The following is an 18,698-nucleotide window of genomic DNA, read 5'->3' on the forward strand; positions in this document are numbered from 1 at the left end:
TGCCAGGGTCTGAATCAGCTGGGAGGCCTGGGGATCGTTCGGGACATCCACATGAGCATTAGAATCTCCCAAAAGAGTGAAGTTGGCATATCGTATTGGGCAATAGCATCACAAAGCTTGGGAAGGCAGCTGTTGGGGAAATCCGGGTTTGCAAGCCAGCAAAGGAAAAAGTGGGGATAATTTGATGCAGAAGATGGGACCCTCCATGATGTAGTCTTTTGTCCTCCTTAGAGGTGTGATGTGGAGCAAAGATCTTTTGAAGGGTGATAGCCTGACTAACATGAAAAAGAGGGGCTACTTAGATAGAAATTAATCCTGGGACCTTAGAACCAGTTTTTCAGGTAAAAAGGTGGTATGAGATGAATTTACAGAGAGAGCATAAACTTTGCTCACTCATCTAGCCTATGTTAGGGCAACGAGAAAGACTATCTTTAAGGTCAGAAGTCTCAAGGGCCATTTGTGCAGCAGTTCAAGCGGGGTGCACACCAAGAAAGTGAGGAATAAATTCAGGTCCCATTGGGGCATCCAAAGGGTTTGGTGTAAATAAATGTTGCAAACCTTTAAAAAACCTTATCACAACAGGTGATTTGACTAACAAAGGCTGATCTGGCAACCACAAGAAGGATGAAAGAGATGATAAGTAGCCTTTAACAATACCCAAAGCAAGTCCTTCTGGGCTAGGGACAGAACAAACAATGTTTCAGACAACTTTGCCTGTAGATGGTCATTTTTTAAGGTGCCGCACTGATCCACAAATTTGTCCAATCAGCTGGTGTACACTGATTTTGCAAATGGATGCCTCTCAGCAAGATGGCATCACAGACTTCAGGGGTTACGGGAAAGGACAAAGGAGGTCAAATCTCACCGCTCGGTTTCCAAGCATGCAGGTACAAAGTGTTCTAAGAAAGAAATCTTTCGGTAGCAACAGCTTGATTGAAGGACAGATGCTTATGCCAACTTTCCTGGAATAATTAGGTGCCACTAGGATGACCTGGGACCAGTCATTCTTGTTCTTCTTCAGAACTCGGGGTAGAAGAGGTGGCTAGGAAAGGCTTACAGGAGTCTGGAGTTCCACTCTAGGATGGAAAGCATCTGGGAGCAAGAGCTGCATTGGAATCTACAGCACGCAGAGTAGCAGACCTTGAACATTTTCAGCAGTGGAAAGAAGACCATCCACGGTTCTCCCCATTGTGGGAAGACAACCTGTGTGACCTTTGGATGTGGATGCCATTTGTGATCTGCTAGGTGCCTGCGGCTTCCTATGTCTGCTCTTGTATTTAAAGAGCCCGCCAGGTGATGTACCACTTTAGAAATCCTTTGGCAGTGCAACCACTTCCAGAGGAGCAGATTCTACTGGTACAGGAGCCAAAACCCCACCCTGCCATGCTTTTTGCATTACCACAGTTCAGTAGTATTGTCCATGAACATCTGCACTAACCTTCCTTTGATGGTGGGCAGGAAGGCATTAAATGCCAAGAGAATCGTCCTTAACTCCAGCAAACTGATGGGAGCTGAGTCTTTGCCAGAATCCAGAGTCCTCTGATCTCGATCTCTCCCATATGGACTCATCTAACCCAGCAGTGATGCATCCATGACCACTGTCAACTCTGGGTTTGGTAATGCGAGTGGCCTGCCACTGACCCAATTGTGGTTTAGAAGCCATCACTGCAGATATTGTGCAGTCTCCTCTGAAATTTGGGCACAGTCTGACAGAGTTCTCTGATGCTGTGCCCCTTGGGATTTTAAGCTCCAGTGCAGAGCCCACCTGTGTCATCTTGCATGCATCACAGGTGGATGCAGGATTACATCAATCTCAGTAGCCTTAGGGTAATCCACACTGAGATCCAGGACAGAGTCTGAAACATGGAGATCATCGCTCAAATGTTTTGGACTCTTCATTCCTGTGGAAAGGCATGAAACGGTCTTGTATCCAGTAGCAGGCGTGTCTGCAAAAAAGTCAGATGTGACTTTGCCTCATTGATAGCGAGCACCAACAATATTAGGGGCTTCTTGATCTGGATTTGGTTGACAACAGCCTGGGGCAAGCCTGCCTTTAACAGCCAGTTTTCGAAATAGGGGAATGCTGCAATCTCCTTAAATTGTATTGTATTGTATTGTATGGCATATTTATATAGCGCGAAAACTGTCACACAGAGGGTATCCTGGCGCTTTGACTTTGACCAGCCATACGCGATGTTATACTGCCTCGGTCTTTACACTGTCCTAGGGAAGAGGTATGTTTTTAATCCTTTTTTAAAGGAGGAAAGATCCTCCTTACTTCTCAAAGGCAAGGGTAAGGCATTCCACAATTGAGCTGCGGGGATACTGAAGGAGCGTCCGCCCATCCGAGTTCTTACAATTTTGGGGATTACCACCAGACAGGCTGAGGAAGAGCGAAGGGATCTGGTAGGAGTATACCAGGAGAACATCGCCTGCAGCGAAGACGGCCCCTGACCATGGAGAGCCCTAAAGACTAGACATAATGCTTTAAAATCAATGGTCTGGGCAATTGGCAACCAGTGAAGGTCCATAAGCGCCAAGGAGGAAGAATCAAGACGCCGTCTAGAAAGAGACAGCTTAGCAGCCATATTCTGCACTCGCTGCAATTTACCCACTAGGGTAGCTGGCGCACCCAGAAGTAGCGCGTTGCAGTAATCGAGCCTGCTTAATATGATACTACGCACTACCTCTGGGCGGGCATGAACCGGGAGCAAAGAGAGAATCTTCCTCAATGTTCGGAGCAGCATCATACACGTGGCCACAATTTTGTTGACAAACACGTCTAGCTGTAGGTTAGATTCGAACATCATACCCAGATTCCGAGTTGAGTCTGCCGCTAGCCCAGTGCCTTGGGAAGAGGAAGGCCATAAATCCGGTGGCAGATCCGGGGGATGCGATCCATTGAACAGTACAGAACCTCAGTTTTTGAGCTGTTAAATGTTAAATGTGGTGAGACTACTGCCAACAACTTTATGAACACTCTAGATGCATGGTGAGACCGAAGGGGAGCTCAGCAAACTGGAAAAGCTATTGATCCACTGTAAACTGCAGGTAGCGCCTTTGGGACTGCAGGACAGACATGAAAAGCAGCATCCTGCAGGTCTAACCCACCATCTAGTCTCCAGGGTCTGGGGCAGACAGAATGTGGACTAGAGTGAGCATCTTGAATTTGTCCATCCACAGTAAGGGGTTGAAAGAGAGGTCTAAAATAGGACAACAGCCTCACCCCTCCATCAGCACAAGGAAGTAGCGTGAGTAAGACCCAGTTCCGACTTCCAAGGCCAGAACCCTCTCTATGACCCCTTTGGCTAAAAGGGCCTCTGCTTCATACTTTAAGATAGGGAGACAGTCCTCCATCAGCCATACTGAAGCCGGTAGGAGGTGCAGTGGGGAAGAAAAGAATGGAACAGCATGGCTCTGATCAACAATTTGTAGGAACCAATTGTCTCTCATTAATAATTGCCTGACACCCTTGGATGACATTTCGGATGAATCCTGCCTCCGACGAGTTGCCTGTGTGCTGGCAAGGGCACTCTAAAGGGTTTTTGCGGTTGCAGCCACTGGAGGGGCAGGAGACTGTGCTACATGATGTTCTGCGTGTTGTTCTCATTGTAGGAAAGTAGGATTTGCTTCTTCTGGTTACCCCTACTTTTTACTTGATGTGGTGCTGTTTTTGACTAGTCTGACTGGGATCCTGCTAATCAAGACCCCAGTCTATCTGCTTTCTCCCTAAATTGGTACGCTCAGTAATTAGGTACATCCCAGATTGGATACTGGGGTACCATTGTCAGACCCTAGTATATGGTACCCATGTACCCAGGGCATAGGTACCACAGAGGTCCCCTATGGGCTGAAGCATGTATTATGCCTCCCATGGGAGACCATTCCAATTTGAACTACAGCCCTGCCATTGCAGCCTGTGTAAGTTGGCGCATGCACAACTTACTAAAGATATAGGTTCACAATATATCAAAGGGTCACTGCACTTAAAACCTATGTCACCCCTATAGCAGGCCTTTGCAGTCCTGAAGACAGGCTGATTGGCTCCAAGTGAGAGGGTGCAACTGCATGAGCAGGACACCTCTGCAGCCTACAGAGTCCATTCTCCCGGGTTGTCAGTAAAGCAGCCATATCTATACTAATATAATAAAGAGAGAGACCAAACCTTTGAGGCGGGTAAGCTCTGGAACCACAGCGCCAACCGGAGCACCGAATGCAGCATTAGAAACGTGAGGCAAAGCAGATGGACATAGGCTATACACCGACGCAACATGTACTTTGGAGGGGACAAAGCACGTTGTGTGACAAAGTAGTCCGCTGGAAGTAGCACCGGCTCAGAAGTGGGCGTGTGCGTATATTTGAAGCGTGTGAATAGCATACTATCACGCTGAGTACGCCGTCGGGTGACGTTTGGAGCTTGTGAATTGCCTGATATTTGTGGTCGAGAGAGGGACATAGGGTGATGGCACAGTAGATCCTTAAGGTTATGCGCCTTAATGACGCTGCGTTCCTCCACACACTTCTCCTTCGCTAACAGACAGTATTTTGCAATGCTCGCCCCATTGTACCAATATAGCTTTAAACCGTTGTTACCTTTCTGTACGCATAGATTCTCAGTCTACTAGCGCCACCTACCAGACAAAAAATAAATAGGTTCGATATTGCTGAAAAATAAAGAGCTTCGATATTGCCATCACAGTGCGCCCATCTCAACCTATTTAAAACCGAACTCGGGACATATTTCCATGAGATTAACACTGAGCTTTTAACTCACATTCACGTTCTGCGCTTTTTCGTGAAAGGGCAAGCAACTCCGGAAATGAATTTCCCATAATTCCCCCGTGACCGCATGTTTTATTTTCCAGGTCCTCCTTAAACACGTACTCCCCCGCCAACGGTGCCGATTACATGCCAGCAAACATATCTGTCATACCCGGACAACGTCCGGACGGGCAGCTAGTACTATATAGAGGGGCACCGCATAATCATATGATGCCCAACTCAAATACGGCTACAACAAATCCTAGCCTGTTTGGTATCAAACATGTTGAAATCATACCCCCCAAACCGTAAATGGTGTGGGAGGTATGATTCCAAGCACTGGAAGAGCCCTAAGTTAGGCTCTCAGTATTTCCGGTACCAGCCTTCATGACCCAGACAGCACAAAAGGGTTGCTGGTGACCAGAGATACATTTCTGCCCTCCTACTGCTGAGCCAAGCTCAAGCAGAGGAAGGCGGAACAATAGGTATCCTGTCACAGGGAGGTGTGACCACCTCCCAGACAGGATTTAGTGTATTAGGGCTGGGTGAGTGCTCTTGCCAGCGCTAGTAAGCTTGCATGAGGGGCACATTTGGTGTCCCTGTGCATAGTCCAGTTCAAACCAGTCCTGGGAGCCACTGGCTTCTGCTCTGGCGTGAAACTGGACAAAGGACATGGGAGTAACTTCCCCCCTGCCCAGATCCCCAGAATCTTCCCAACACTTTCCCTAGGGTACTTAAGGGCTTACCTGGGTGTAGGTCTTTAGATTCGCTGTGGGATAAGATTCAGATCAGACACCTTTGGACTTCTACTGTCTCTGCACTCTGGACTATGCTGGCTTTGTTTGGGCCTGAATTTTTCTCCCTTCCAGTCTGCTGCATAGTCTGTGCCTGTGCATCATACAAGAACCTTCCAAGGTCTGTGAAGCATCAAGGACAACCAAAGTAATCTCCCTTGGAGTGAAGGAGTCACTCTCCTGTATTCGCAGGCACTGCAACTAAGTGAACCGGTCTGCAGATCCTGAGCTCCTCCGGACTCTGTGGGCTCAGCAATCCATGTGGTGGTTTTCCACAGCTCCCAAGACCTGCTCTACCCTCTCACCAAGTTAGAGGCCAGTAGCCCTCATAGGGGTTGCAATAACCAAACCCCTGAGTACCGCGTCCACTTTGTAGTTGCAAAGGCTTTTTGTAAACTTTGCAGGAAGATCTTTGGGCCCCAACCTCGAGCACCTCCAGTGACCAGAATCTTTGGCCACGTTGCATCGTGTGCATCGTGGCCTGCATCTTTTGGTGAGCTGCTTGAGGTCCTCTCGCGACTCCAATGCCTCCAGCCTGTGAGTCCACTTGAGGGTCATATTTGTTTCCTGTGGGCTCCCTTGATTGCTCGGGCCTGCCCTGACAGCCCTGCTCTTGGTGAGTCTCCTGGACCTGACTGGTCCCAAATTTGTATCTTTTTTACTTTCTGCGTGGAGTGCATTTGCCAATGCTTGTTTGTGCTCCCGTCAGACACCGACCCCCTCAGCACTCTACATCCTTTGCGGACTGCTCGTATCTGGCTCCTGGTCATCCTCAGCATCGCCTGGTCCCCACAGCTGCAGAGTCAAGGTTATTGACATCATCCCTGAAGTATTCGACATTGGAAGGCATTCACCTTCAATTCACCTTGGTCACCCCTGAGTGACATAATCTCTGCCCCCTCTGCTTTCAGGTCCTCCTCATCAATAATCTACGTTTGGATTCCTCCGGACATTTTCTCCTCTTCCAGCAGCGGTACTTTCCTGAAGTCCCCCATTAGGTCCGACAGCGGTTTCCGACGCCACTTCACATCTATGCATTTGGCTTCCGTGGGATAGGTAACCTGAGTACCGCGGTATCCACAAGGGGGGCTCCCCAACCTTCTTTCTTCCACAGGGTTTCTTCAGGGTCCACTGGGAAGGGTCCCTAATCTTTAAAAATTCAACTGTAACTTACAAGTAGAGTTGTATGGAGCTCGCAGTTGTGTTCCCACACTAATGTAAATGTGTAAATTCTACGTCCTCTAGACATTGTCCTGACTTGAGTCGTGGTTCTTATACCACTTTCTTATTATAGGGTTTGGTCCCCCGCATCGGGCCCCTGTGTATTTGTGCTATTTACTGTGATTTCTTTGCTAAAGTATTGTGTGTTTTGTGTCTATCCCCGTGTGGAAGATACTGTAATGTACTAGATAGTGTTATATATTAAATACATTGTTTTATACATACTTTGTGTGGTTCTCTTTCATTTAATATATACTGTAAGATTGTATTCTGGTAAAACAAGCTGCTTCACACTCCTTCAAGATGAAGCAGGAAGGCTGCTCTCCACAGCTACCACTTGGAGAGCTTTCTAAGGTTGTCTAAGACCTTTTAAATCACCATAAGGGTTGTCTGGACTGGTGCAAGGTGCCCACTCACATTAGTGGACATCATATACCAGACCAGTTTCTCACACTCATTGTCTTTAAGAGTCACAACATCTGAAATGAAAGGGCTGAAAAGCCTGTAGTGCTAGAGCAGTCTAATGTTGATGGATATGAAAGCCCCTACCATACCCATGGAGAGGTCAAAATTGTTGGTAGAATTGCCTTGTAGGAGCAGAAAGACTGAAGGAACGTGCTGTGGCACTGCTCTGCTACACCTGTGCAGGTCTGGATCCGAACCAGAAGTGGAAGGCAGAGGGCCACACTGGTACTGCTGTAAATTGGGTTACTGGTTAAGGGGAGTGAAACCCTGATCAAGAAGCAGCCAGAATTTCTGTCAGGGTGAAGTCAAAAGCAAACTCCAAATTAACCTGTGCTTAATTCTCTGGTAGATTGACACAAAAGCATTGAGGCTTAATTTAGAGGCAATGTGTCAAGTGTTTATGGAGCACTTCAAACAGTGATGAAGTGATAACACAACACAGGAAAAATCCGATACCAATTTGGAAAAATATGGTAACATTTAATAAATTATTTGACACCAAAACGACAAAAGTCCAATCAGTAGAACTCGAGATAAGTCAAGTCAAGTCAAAAAACTTTGATTCGATTTACATTTAGTGAATCATAAAAAGTACATCATACAATTGGAAAAAATTTGCATAAAAACACAATTATTACAGTACAGTATGTCGTTTAAAAAACGTTGTATAAGGACAGTTTACAAATGAATCCTAAAAAAATAAAAAAGAACATGGATGCAGAGACGCTACAGCCCAATTTTTGTATGTGCCTTCAAACATGATTTTAAGAAAAGAACTACATTTTTAGCTACAAGTTGTGAATCTAATAGCTGAAGTGCCAGAAAGGCTAGCCGACAGGTCCTCATCCCCATTGATCGGAGAAGAGGGATAATCCAACGCTTACGTGATTGAACATAATATCGGCAAAACAGAGTTAGGTGAATGGTCGATTGGGAAGAAACTCCGTCGCAGGGACAATTAATCAAGTCGTGCGACCAGTTTGACTCAATGGGGACAGTAACAAGACGAAAAAATGTGTTAAAACGAAACCTGGTTAGTACATATTTTTCATGATTGGAAAGATAAAAAGTTAGATAGGGCTGGATACTGGAGAAACTTGGACCATTAGTATTTGCACATTAGTTTGCTTTGATACTTCACAGGAGAGACGTAGTTCCCTTAGGTGATTCAAGCAGAGGTTTTTCAGAGCGCTTCTGCTTATGTCTGCTAGTAAAGAGGGCTCCTTGAAGTAGGATGTGCAGTTCAGGTCCTTTAAAAAGTTAGAAACGTACATTAGCCATGGGATTTTTTTCCAACTCGCCATAGATAGACAGTCAATTATCAGAGAGCGAGTTAAGTGGCATTGTGGTTTATTCCAAATACGGTGCCATAAAAGAATTGGCTGACATCTGATGTTATCGGTTAAGTAATCGATGCCTAGTTCGATATGGCAACCGTAATTTGGAGCACTTTGTGGAAGTGCCAATAAGTATTTTAAAAAAACATTTTGGACTTTTTGTAAAACGTCTGAGGGTGCATAGCCCCAGACGCCCGCGCCATAGGTTGCTATGCTATGGCATTTAGCAAGATAAATTTTAAGCAACTCCGGTGGGGCTGGTTTGCCCAGTTTCCTTGAAAAGGAAACGAGAGCCAAGGTTGCTCTCTGAAAGAGCAGCTTCTTGCTTGCCACTGCTCGTTTCCAGGATAGGTGGTCGTCAATTAAAATACCTAAGTAGGGGTATTCCCTGGCTCGTTCCAATCTAACTTGCTCAATGTAGAGAGGTTTAGGGTTCTTTACCTTAGGCCCAGTGTACATAACAAAGGTTTTGCTTTTGTTAACTTTTAACCCCAAAGAGAGCATAAACTGGCAATATTTGTCCAGTTGTTTTTGGAGCTTTATTAGAGTTCTTGCTAATATGACGGAGTCGTCAGCCTAAAGTAATGCGGGAATGGGGCGATGATTAATAGTTGGTAGGTCCTGGTTCCTTGCTAGCATGGCTGTTTCCAGCCCATTAGTATATAGGTTAAACAAGAAAGGAGCCAGGACGCAGCCCTGCCTAACTCCTTTTGTTACTGAGAAAGAGGGCGATAGTTCGCCACCAATCCCGTATCTTACGCATGCTGTAGCATCAGAGTAAAGCTCACATAGAAACTTAATAAGGGGAGGATCTATCCCTAGTTCGCCGAGGATGGACCAAAGCTTAGAGTGTAACACGCAGTCGAACGCTGCGCTAAGGTCGACATATGCAAGATACAAGTTGCCTCCTTTTGCCCCAACATACTTGCCTATTAAAAGGGTTAAGTTCAATGCCTGCTCAACAGTACCAAGTCCCTCCTGGAAACCATACTGAAGGTCGGTCAAAACGTTGTTCTCTGACGCCCAATCCTGGAGGCGTTTCAGGATCAGTCGTCCCGCGACCTTCCCCAGGGAATCCAGGAGGGAGATGGGCCTGTAACAGGCTGGGTTGTTTCGTTCACCCTTTTTAAAAATAGGGAGCAGGATGGAAGATGACCAGGAGTCTATTAAACCAACTTTGGAAACCGCCGCCATCACCCGAGTGACGATGGGAGACCATAGTTCCATGTTGGAAACAAAGATGTCAAGAGGGACTCCATCAGGGCCTGGGGCCATACCAGTTTTCGAGGTCGTTAGAGCGTATATGACCTCACTTAGACTAAAGTGGAGATCAATGGGGTAAACTTGCGTCTTGGGTTGGTCTTCTGTCGGCCTGGCCCGTGTTATGGTGTTCACAGGGGTGCCGCCAAAGATCTTCGAAAATTGGGTCACCCACTCATCAGCCGTCACAGCCACAGCTAGATGCTGGGGTGTGTTAACGTCGGCCAGGAAAGATGATTTAACTGTGCGCCAAAACTGGGAGCCGTCTTTACTTCGGCAGCTCGCATGTAGTTGGGCCCATAGGTTTTTCTTTAAATCCTTTTTACAGTTATGTTGGGCCTTCTTATACTCTGTTCTAAGATTGGCTATCTTAGCCTTGTCTCTAATTGGGTTATGTAAGGCCTTTTTTAGGGCAGATAGCGCTTTGCGACAGGCCGAGTTAAACCAACCAGGAGACGTCTGATTACCAGGTTTATGGTGATGGGTTAGTTCGGCCCTCATAACTTTTAAAATCTCCTGAAAACTAGATAAAATCAACTCAGGTGGGGAATCATCTGCCAAACAGATATTGATCCAGGGAAGAGCATTGGATACAATCTTCCCAGTAATTATTGTAGGATCAATTTTTGACCATTTCACAGAGAAGCCATTGGTTTTATCCATGGCCAAAGATTGTTGGGTCAGTAAACTACTCCTGTTAGGATGGAAATCATCCATAACAATTAAAAGAGTGATACTATTTGGAAAATGGTCGCTTGAAATGTCTGTACCTGTGTTAAACTTTTGAAGTTTGCCCTTTAAAATTTGGGAGCATAAAACATAATCTATAGTTCTTGAATAACCCCTGCCATGGAATGTAGGTTTAAATTCAACGGGGGGTCCACAAGATCGTTAGCATACATCAGTTCTAAGGAAAAAAGACTATCGTTCAGTGTGTCTCCTAGATGGGTATGCGTAAAGTGGGTCATGGAACAATCGTCTTCGTCTAGAAGCCCACAAATGCCTTTCTTGTGATTAGTACATAAGGGAACATTAAAATCCCCCCCCCAAATCACATTACAAACAAGGGATGGTTGCATATTTCGCTGCTCGTTTATAAGAGAGGAAATTTCAGAAACCGTTTTCACACAATCTGCAGGGGGAAGGTTGTTATAGAAATTAATAAAACAGTACGACATACATTTGTTAAAAATAACCATTATGATTTGAAAATTCATAGTGGTATGGAGAACAATGATTTTCTTTACTGGCAAATTATTGGAAATATACACTGCTAGACCGCCCTTAGATCTGCCATGTGTAGTAATGCTGGCTGGAGTGTAATATGTTTTGTAGCCTTGTAAATGTAGAGGGTCTAATGCCCAAGTCTCCTGGAGACAGACTATCTGGTGGGTGTTTACTAGGTCCAACCATGATTTAAGGTTGATCTTTGAACGGAAACCTGCAACGTTCCAATATAATGCGGAAAGTATCAGTGTAGGGGGAGTTAGGTTATCAACTTTCAGCAGGACGTTAGTAGCTGAAGTTCCTATTCTGGGAGAGGTGTGAGGTGCGATGTAGACTTCTTTGTTGATGTTGATGGAGGATATTTGTGGTTCTGCGAGTGGAAACGAAACCGCTTCCGCTAAAACAGAAATACTCTCCGTGATAGAAGAGAACAGGGAACAAGAAGCTAAATTCGATGGTATCGATAATTTAGGCCCAGGGAAAAGAGGATTTATAGTTTCCTGGGAGTTGTCAGATGGTGGTCAATCCACCATCTCCAGGCAGTCATATCTGTTCGATAGTGGAGCGCCCCTCCAGCCAATGACTGGAGCGGGGTGTCTACCCCCAAAACCCGCCCAGTCTGACCAGTCGGGTCCTCTGTTCCAGCTACCAACCTGGGTCCAATTCCATTCCGGGCCTGAAGCGTAATGATTTAGCGGAGGATAGAAAAATGAAAGTCTTTTGGTGCCTATACCATCGGATGTGAGGTGGGAGCCCCAGGAGCAAATATGCTCGACAGTGTGGGGATCTTCAAAGTTAATGATGACACAGTCACCCTGGATTGTTTTTGGCTCTTTGCCTAACCATGGAACCCTGCGTACCATTGTAACTCTGTTGTTAGAGTAAGGAGGAAGGGGCCTATTGGCGGATAGCTAGTGTAACACTTTATTTTTTAATGATCAACCTGGTTCCTCCGAGTTTGGGTTCAACTCTGGGACCCCAGTCATGATGACGACAAACGGGGTGGCTTCTGGGGGAAGGTGGAAAAAATGACCACCTTTCCGCCTGGTCTTGTAGGTGGCATTTTGGATCCCTGGTGTTTTTGTTTGAGTGGGGGCCTGGGTGGGTGTGGGGGCTGGTGCTGGAGCTATTGATGTAGTCGGGGCTTTCTTCGCTGCTGTAGATGGTGATTTTTGTTGTACAGCTGCGGTGGGTGGTTTTTGGTGGACCACTGCAGAGGTAGTAACCAATTTAGGTGCTTGTTTTGTTACTACCGCCCCTACTTTGTGGATTTTAGGATTGGGTTTTTGGGCCACAGGGTGAGTAGAAATGGAACCCTTGGTGGATTTGAGTTCCAGAGTTAGCACTTCCACCATCTTTTCAATTTTTACCAAGGAGAACTCGATGGGTTGCACGTACATTTTAATTAATGCCTCTAATCTAGCCAGTAGCTGATTGTCAGGGATGCAGGTATCACACCCACTGCCCACATTATTATTAGGGCTAAGGTTAGGCATGGTGGTAGAAAGATTTATTATATCTGGTGGTGAGGGATTTGACTCTTGCGGGGGGGGGGAGCTGGTTGAGTGGTACACGGTATAACAGATAGACTTTGTGGTCTGGATAAATTCGTATTTTGTGTCTGAACACGGGAGTTGTGTTTTTGAGGTTTCTTTTTCTTGTCTTTTTTCTTTGGTATCGCGCCCTCCCTCAGACCCCTATTGGTAGTTGTATTAGCATCTTCCCTACTTGGGCTGGTAAAAAGGGCCGGGGTTCTCTCCAATGATAAAGGGGATGGGGAAAACTGAGTGGCTGAAAGGTCTAAGGATACTGACAAATCCACAGTGCCTGGAACAGTGTGGGAATCCGTTGAAGCGCCAGGATCTGAAAGGCACAAGGGGGTTCTAACAGCAGCCAGTAAGCCCAGCGAGGAACGTTTGGCCATGGCCAATTCTTGAGAGACCCTTCGTTCCAACAAAAGGACGCCTTGGTTAATAGCGTCGTTGACTCTAGAAATTAATTGGTCAATTGGGCCGATTGTCTGTGCGGCATGAGATGGCTTACTGCTTCTAGTCGTTCTAGGGGACATTATCAAAATGATGTTGCTAGTATGGGTAAAATACTGAGTATCTGCAAAACAGCAACAACAACAACAATCAATGAGGTTTAGGAAGGAACAGGATAAACAGGCAGGCAAACAATGTCAGTAGGGTGGCCCAGTCCAGTCTTACCCGGTCTTTAACAGGCTTAAACGGGCCCGCCCTTGGCCCGGGCTTCGCCCGGCGCACTCCCGCGCAGCGGGATTGCCCTTCAGTTATATAGTCGTCCTGTGGGCGTGGCAGGGAGGCAGGCAGCGCGGACCAGGTGGGCTGCCGAGCAGGGACTCCTGGTAAAGCGAGTCCCTGCGGTGCTGCTCAGGAATGCCTCCTTTCCCCTCCTCGCAATCCCAGGCGTGCAGTGCAGCGAGCCCCGACGGCTCCCAGCTGCTCCTAATGACCCCACACAGCGAGGCGGCACCCACAAAGCGGGTGCGGCAAGAAGTTGATTATCAGGGCTTCAAACTCCCTTCCAAGGTGAGCGGCAATGTTAACAGGCGGCGATTGTGCAGAGCTTCCCAAGGTGTGTATTACACACAGACCCTTTAAGCACACTGAGTCCTGTGGGCGTGGCAGGCAGGCAGCGCGGACCAGGTGGGCTGCAGAGCAGGGACTCCTGGTAAAGCGAGTCCCTGCGGGGCTGCACAGGAATGCCTCCTTTCCCCTCCTCGCAATCCCAGGCGTGCAGTGCAGCGAGCTACAACGGCTCCCAGCTGCTCCTAATGACCCCACACAGCGAGGCGGCACCCGCGAAGCGGGTGCGGCAGGCAGTTGATTATCAGGGCTTCAAACTCCCTTCCAAGGTGAGCGGCAATGTTAACAGGCGGCGATTGTGCAGAGCGTCCCAAGGTGTGTATTACGCACAGACCCTTTAAGCACACTGGATCCTGTGGGCGTGGCAGGCAGGCAGCGCGGACCAGGTGGGCTGCCGAGCAGGGACTCCTGGTAAAGCGAGTCCCTGCGGCACTGCTCAGGAATGCCTCCTTTCCCCTCCTCGCAATCCCAGGCGTGCAGTGCAGCGAGCTACGACGGCTCCCAGCTGCTCCTAATGACCCCACACAGCGAGGCGGCACCCGCGAAGCGGGTGCGGCAAGAAGTTGATTATCAGGGCTTCAAACTCCCTTCCAAGGTGAGCGGCAATGTTAACAGGCGGCGATTGTGCAGAGCGTCCCAAGGTGTGTATTACACACAGACCCTTTAAGCACACTGGGTCCTGTGGGCGTGGCAGGCAGGCAGCGCGGACCAGGTGGGCTGCCGAGCAGGGACTCCTGGTAAAGCGAGTCCCTGTGGCGCTGCTCAGGAATGCCTCCTTTCCACTCCTCGCAATCCCAGGCGTGCAGTGCAGCGAGCTACGACGGCTCCCAGCTGCTCCTAATGACCCCACACAGCGAGGCGGCACCCGCGAAGCGGGTGCGGCAAGAAGTTGATTATCAGGGCTTCAAACTCCCTTCCAAGGTGAGCGGCAATGTTAACAGGCGGCGATTGTGCAGGTTTTAATTGGAAATAGTGCAGAGAAGCACACAGCGCTAACTGTGGTCATCTACTCATTCCGGACTGGGACACAGTTACAAGTTCAGGCCGACTGCGATGGAGCATAGGCTGAATACCAGGACCAGGTTAGGCCGCTGAAAACATACCTTAAATCCTGGTTGCCGAGCATTGCAAGATCCTGCGTCAAAGATGTGTCACGCAGCCGTGGGTCTGGGGAAGCTGGGTGGCTGTGATGCGAAGTCCTGCATTGTCATCAAGGATGCCATTGATAAGGGGCTTGTGATGAAAAGGCCTGCATTGAGGAGATGTCACGCAGTGGCAGTTCCCAGGAGACTGTGGGATGCGATGCGAGCTCTAGTGTCAGTGATGTGTGAGGCTGTAGCGGTTCAGATGCGGCTGCGACTAAATGTGTCACACTGCATCGGTTCTGCTTACAGAACCACAGCTGGGCTGGCAGCACTTCTTCAGGCCCACTTACAAGGGTCCAGGACTGGGGTGGGGCCACTGGGGGGGGGATAAATCTCAGAGGAGTCAGTCCAGGTGCTGGGTTCAAGGTGGTTGGAGCCTTCTTTGGCCCTGAGGTTGTGCTCAGGAGGCCAACCGCTAGCCCTTGAAGTCAATCTAGTGGTCCTCGGTTCACCAGGGCAACAGAGTAGCAATCATTCTTGCAGAGAAGCACAGCAGTCCTTCTGAGTCTTCCACAGGCTCCAGAGGTGTAATAAAGAGTTGGGTCTGAGGGTCTATTATTTATACCTGTTGCCATCTTTGAAGCCGGAGAAGAGAGTGTGTTTGGGATTTTCAATCTCCCTGCCTGGGCCCCAGCATGTCCGGGGTCACAAAAGAGTACTGTCAAACCCTTTGTGAGTGTGCGCAGGCAGAACCTTTGTGATGTGCAAATGTGGTAGGTGACAGCTCTCCTAATCAGGTCAGAGATGGCCCATCATGCAAACACCTATTGCCCTTTGTTATACAGTTTGGGAGCAATACACAAAGATCAATTGCCAGCTAAACCTAGTCATGTGACCTAGGATAAAGTCTACAGACACAAAATGGCTGGGACAAGAAAATGCCAACTTTCTAAAAGTGAAAGTGATGGCGAAAGCACTCCTTCCCTTTTAAGTCCTTTAATTTAACTTTGACTGCCAGATGAATGCGTGCATATCAGTGCTGTGTTCGTCCTAACATTCCTTCACATTTAGACCACATTTAAACAGTGTTCTTTTACCTTAAGGGGCCATGGCTAACAGGATAACATGTGCGTGTCTCTCTTCGTTATAAAAACCGAATCAACTTCTCTCTTGCACAATGATTATATTTTAAACTTGCTTGCACACGTTTCTTGGAAAATATGGATAACTTTACACGTTTACCAAATGGGAATACAATGGATTACTTCGGTGAAATGTTAAAAATGGTCTAAATGTGAAGGACTGTTGTCCTATTCTTAGCAGTGCAGCAGCTGGTGTCGCTACGTTCGCAACTTTGATTATTATCTTTTGAGACGCTGTGTTGGGACGAACACAGCACTGATATGCACGCATTCATCTGGCAGTCAAAGATAAATTAAAGGACTTAAAAGGGAAGGAGTGCATTCGCCATCACTTTCATGTTTGCTTCGCAATTTACTCGTCCCAAAGGCGAGATGCACCCCAAAGGTAACGGAGTATGAATGAAAGCATTAATAAAATTTTAATTCATGAAGGAGACAGAATTACATCGGATGACTCGGAGCATTTAACTCAGACTGTTTCACGTTTCACTGAAAGGAAGGATTATTGTTAAATTGAGAGCACATCACGGACATTAATTTTTTTAGATGATCTGATGGTTTATGCATTCTTGGCGTGTATTTGTCACATATGTGTTTGCATTTATTTCATGTACAAGGTTGATTCTAATTATGCAGCCTGGGGGTACCACGTTTTTGGTAACAGGGTTCGTGCATTATGGGTTGAGAAGGCAGTAAATTCTGTTCTTGGGTAGGTGTGGTGAAGAGGTCACGGGGTTTCACTAATTGGGGACTAATTGAAGAAACGTGTGCAAGCAAGTTTAAAATATAATCATTGTGCAAGAGAGAAGTTGATTCGGTTTTTATAACAAAGAGTGACACGCACATGTTATCCTGTTAGCCATGACCCCTTAAGGTAAAAGAACACTGTTTGTTTTTTGGTTGTTACGAATAATGGGCAGGTTGGAGGGCACTGTTTTGTTTTATTCATTTTATTATGATAATGGAAGGGTGATTTGAACGAGGGCAGCGAGGGTGGGGTGGTCAGTGACTAAATGTATCATGTGTTACCATTTAGTGCGCATTTGTTTTGTGAAACAGTTCAAACAGCTCTTTATGATTTATTTCAGCACCCCTGACGAAGAACTTTTTATGTTCGAAATGCATTGGGTCTTTTATTGCACTGGGTCAAAAGGGCAGTTGGCATCACGTGTCTATGTCTAAGTTTGGATAAACAGCATATGGCATTTGAAAATGAGGAATAAAGCATTCCAGTTCAAGTCATCTGTCTCCAGAGTGATTGCACAAGAATGGAAAATATGGATAACTTTACACGTTTACCAAATGGGAATACAATGGATTACTTCGGTGAAATGTTAAAAATGGTCTAAATGTGAAGGACTGTTGTCCTATTCTTAGCAGTGCAGCAGTTGGTGTTGCTACTTTTGCACCTTTGATTATTAACTTTCTAAAAGTGCCATTTTCAGAATTGTGACTTAAAACCAGAATTACAATTCTTTAGACACCAGACTCAACATGCCTACCTGCTTCCAATTCAAAGTTATTACTTAATAAATGTAGTAAGTTAACCCAATGTTATCCTAATCTGAGAGGCAGGCCTTGCAGTAGTAAAAAACAAATGTAGGAGTTTTTCGCTACCAGGTCACGTATAAGTTAAAAGTACAGGTCCAACTTTTTAAATATACTACAGCCTGCCCTATGGGATACTTAGGGTTTACCCTACGAGTGTCTTATATGTATTAAAAAGGGAGGTTTAATCCTAGCAAAAAGTTTATTTGCCAGGTTGAAATAGCAGTTTAAAACTGCACACACAGGCTAAAATGGCAGTCTTGAGACATGTTTTATAGGGTTCTTAAGTGGGTGGCAATATTAGTGCCGTAGATCGACTAGTAGCATTTAATTTATAGGCCCTGGATACATATAGTACCACTTTACTAGAGACTTTCAAGCAAATTAAATGTGCCAATTGGAAGCAAGCCAATTTTACCATGTTTAGAGGAGAAAGCACACACACTGGTAAAGTCCACAGTTGTCCTAAAGTCAACAAAAACGAGATCAGCAAAAATAGTGGATTAAGGCAAAAAGTATTGGGGAAAGCTATCCTAAGGCGGTCAGGTTTAGCAGGTACTCATTGCACATCCCATACAATCAGTCATGTCCAGTCCAGAGCGTAACACAACTGTCACTGCATCGGGCCATCCTGAATAGCCTGCATAAGATATGCTGGAAGGTTGCCCAGAATAACTTGAGCCACTGCATCCCAGAGGGAATGGAAGTAACTGCCGAGAAGACAGCTGCCATTGACTGATCTCAGAGCAGGGCCTGTGGAGAAGAAAATTCTCTTGCCATAGGCTTTTTTTCTTTCAAACTCATTGTAGTGAGGCATGGTAGTGAAAGCATTGGGAGGGTTGGACACTTTTACCAAAGAGACTCTCTGCAGTGGGATGTGTTAGGAAGGAAGAATAACCAGGTGCAGGACAAGGGTGACGGGCAGCTCACCTACTAACTAGTGGCCCTGAACAAGCGTTAGTCCAGGTGTCCAGAAGGGTATCAGCAAGTGATTTATTAAATGGCGGCACCGGCTCAGAGGTTGTATTCGAGGAATAGACCTTCTGTTAATATTTAAGTTTTCACTTCCATTGTAGGCAATTGTTAATCTAACACCTCAGCTGCCCTTCACATCACTACAGCAAAAGAGGTGCTTTCCTTTGTAGTAAGACCCAGGGGAGATACTAGGACAGTAACGGCAGAAGTGTTGAGACCAGTGGCATGCAGAAGCTTTTCATAACAGTTTTCGCCTTCATAATAGAGAATATAA

Source organism: Lissotriton vulgaris, chromosome 7, assembly GCF_964263255.1.
Source record: "Lissotriton vulgaris chromosome 7, aLisVul1.2, whole genome shotgun sequence".
In the NCBI taxonomy this organism is placed as follows: Eukaryota; Metazoa; Chordata; class Amphibia; order Caudata; family Salamandridae; genus Lissotriton; species Lissotriton vulgaris.